The 3,157-nt window shown below is 44.9% G+C and overlaps 1 non-coding gene across 1 annotated transcript; it reads right to left on the bottom strand.

Annotated features, from left to right (window-relative positions):
- Positions 1 to 807: 807 nt before the first annotated feature.
- LOC125511705 (U6 spliceosomal RNA) lies at positions 808 to 910 on the bottom strand. Its single transcript, XR_007285067.1, has one exon. It is a non-coding gene; the product is annotated as a U6 spliceosomal RNA (small nuclear RNA).
- Between the last annotated feature and the right edge of the window lie 2,247 nt (positions 911 to 3,157).

Here is a 3,157-nt window from a genome sequence, read left to right on the forward strand (position 1 = left end):
TACGAAGGGAGGAGATGATTGTATGAAGCGGGGGGATTGAACGAGGTGGTCGAACCATCACCACGTCCGATCCCTTTTTAATAATAGAGATATTTATCATAGAACAATTGTTCTACAGTTTTCACATAAAAAAAAGTCTGCAACTTGAACCTGGGTGGGCAGGTTCCACCACAAGGAACAAGTCCATCCAAACTACGCTCAATTCTCTCAACACTGAAAACTTTATTATGTTTCCACAATTTATTGATACTAGTGGTTGGGACACGCCCTGGACGCGTTTCTTGAGGCAGTCCGATGCGCACCTATCTTGCTTATCATCCTTAATGGCATTTATGTATAGTTATTTGAATATAGGTGAAAATGCTATCTTGCTGTAGATACAAACACTTGTTTTGAACTAATGTAACTGAATCAGCTATGCTATTATACGAGTAATAACCTGTAAAATAGAAATATGAACTCAAATATTTCAGACCAACTTTCTTATAGAGCATAGAAATTTTTTTTTGAGCATCAGTACAGACACAAGCGCTCATATACACGCGCATACACTCACCCCTATGAACGCACACACGCACACCCTATCTCTATGAGCACCTTCAGAGACTGAGCCGGCATATTATCTTGAGATTTATGAAGTCATCGTAGGCGCCTCGTCGTTGACGGGAACGTCTCCTCCTACTGAAAAGCGCATCGCCAGAAATCCTGAAATAAATCCAGGAATAATGTGAGCACCAGGATTTAAACCCTGGTGGGTTGGGGATACCACTGTCCACCTAACCAACTCAACCACAGATTGATTCACAAAAAAATTTGGACCATTTCTCGATTTGTGCGTGTCATCCTTGCGCAGGGGCCATGCTAATCTTCTCTGTATCATTCCAATTTTATCGGATGTCCCCGAAGGGACTCATAGAAATTTCATAGGGAAACATTTTAACCAAATATATTTAGGGTCAGTAGACATCCATACACTAATAACATAAACAAAAAATACTAATGTAGGTGAGGTCATCCCGAGTGGCAGAGGACTCCGTTGGGCACGGCTGCCACACCTTGATTTGGTCCAGTTTTCCTTTTATACCTATTTTTTTGAGAAAATTCCTTTTATACCTACGCATACATTTTTTTTGAGGCAAACTCCGAAGCTTTTATTACGACGTCACAATGTTTATATGGACGAAAGAGAGTCCGTCCGGCTGACCCAACCAAACATGTCGGCCAGCCGAAAGGGATAAAGCATGCTTCGTGAGCTTGTGAGCTTCGATATTCGAGCTCCTAATTCGTGGCAAAAATTACACAAAAGGAAATTTGATCTATGCTTTATTATTTCATGTATGATCGCACCATATGCTGTAGGATTGTTGTCTCGGATGTCCTCGACCACCACCTTCGAGTCGGACGCCATTTGTATAGTTGAAACATTCAGATCATCCGCAAGGGCCAACGCCTCCCTGATCGCCATGCATTCAAGAGTGGCCGGATCTGAAATGCCTGCAAAAACCACAGCCGAAGCTCCCGAAAAAAGGCCAGCAGAGTCTCTTGATATTGCTGCAACAGAGCCGTGTCTACCTCCCCTCCCCACTGCAGCGTCTACATTCAGTTTTGTCAGCCCTGTTAGTGGGGGAATCCAGCTCGTCGGGCGGGGAATAGAATCGCCATCCCGCCTCGTATTAGCAGATTTTATAGCTTCCAGTTCCCTTATGTAAGACTGAATAAACGCATGCACCTGAAATGGACTTTGATATATTTGCTCATGGATCGCCTTTCGGCGCGCTCCCCACAAGGCCCAGAGTGAGACCACGAGAGTAGTAAAACTCTCCTAGGATAGCGCCTGGTGCATGGCAGAGAGCCATCTCTTCGCGTCATCCTCTTCATTCTTACTTAATGTATCGATGATATGTTCAGATGACAAAGCCCAGGTACTCCGGGATACAGTGCAGTTTAGCAAAGCGTGTCTCCAGGTGTCTTCCGCTCCGCAAAGGACGCACGCTGGCGTGTCCTCCATGTTCCGATGATGCAATAGTGCCGCAGTTGGTGTGGTGTTCTTCGCAAATCTCCATAGGAACATCTTAAGCTTCGATGGTACATTAAAACCCCATAGCTTAGTCCAGATCTCACTATCAGCTTGTGAATGAGACGACCCCCCTTGCTCATATAACCAGGCTTCTCTGCTTAGTTTCTTCTGGTGGATCATGTGATAAGCAGTTCTGACAGAGAAAATGCCCCGTCTGTCCTCGCTCCATGCCCAAAAATCCTCAATCTGTCTAGTGCAGAGAGGAATCTGCAAAATAGTTTCCGCATCGATTGGAACAAAAGTTGCCCGAACTAGTTGTTCATTCCACGAGCAAGTGGTGCTATTTATGAGTTCAGACACTTTGTGAGGAGGATGTTGAACCAGAGATGTTAATGGTCGCTTCATGTGTGTGCGAGGTAGCCAATTATCGTGCCAGATGTCCGTGGTTTCACCATTTCCAATTCTTCTCACAAGTCCCTGCACCATGATATATCGCCCATCTAGGATTGCCCGCCAAATTTGTGACAGATGATTCCCAAGACTTGCTTCAAAAAGAGATACATCAGGGAAGTAGACCTCCTTGAGGATGCGGGTGCTCAAAGATGTAGGGTTTTGTAGCATCCTCCATGCCTGCTTCGATAGTAGGGCAAGATTGAAGATCTCTAGATCTCTGAAACCGAGGCCGCCTAGATGCTTTGGCTTTGTCATCTCGTCCCAGGCTACCCAGCTCAGCTTGCGTTTTCCCTGCTTTCTCCCCCACCAAAACTGTCTGATCAGGGAAGTAATATTCTCACATAAACCTCGTGGGAGGCGGAAGCAAGGCATAGAAAAAACCGGTATTGACTGAGCCACCGATTTTATAAGAACCTCCTTGCCCGCTGAAGATAACAGTTTCTCCATCCACCCTCTGATTTTCTCCCACACACGATCTCTTAGAAATCTAAATGTGCCATTCTTTGAATGCCCAACATCAGTAGGCATCCCCAGGTACCTGTCACTGAGCGATTCATTCTGAACGTTTAAAGTGTTCTTGATACTCTCTCTCATAACTTGTGGACATCCTTTACTAAAGAAAATAGAGGATTTCTCATGATTTATCCGCTGTCCAGATGCTACACAGTAACTTTCCAGCAAGTTTGA

The sequence above is a fragment of the Triticum urartu genome, chromosome 5A, assembly GCF_056163025.1.
Source record: "Triticum urartu cultivar PI428250 chromosome 5A, HENAU_Tu73, whole genome shotgun sequence".
In the NCBI taxonomy this organism is placed as follows: Eukaryota; Viridiplantae; Streptophyta; class Magnoliopsida; order Poales; family Poaceae; genus Triticum; species Triticum urartu.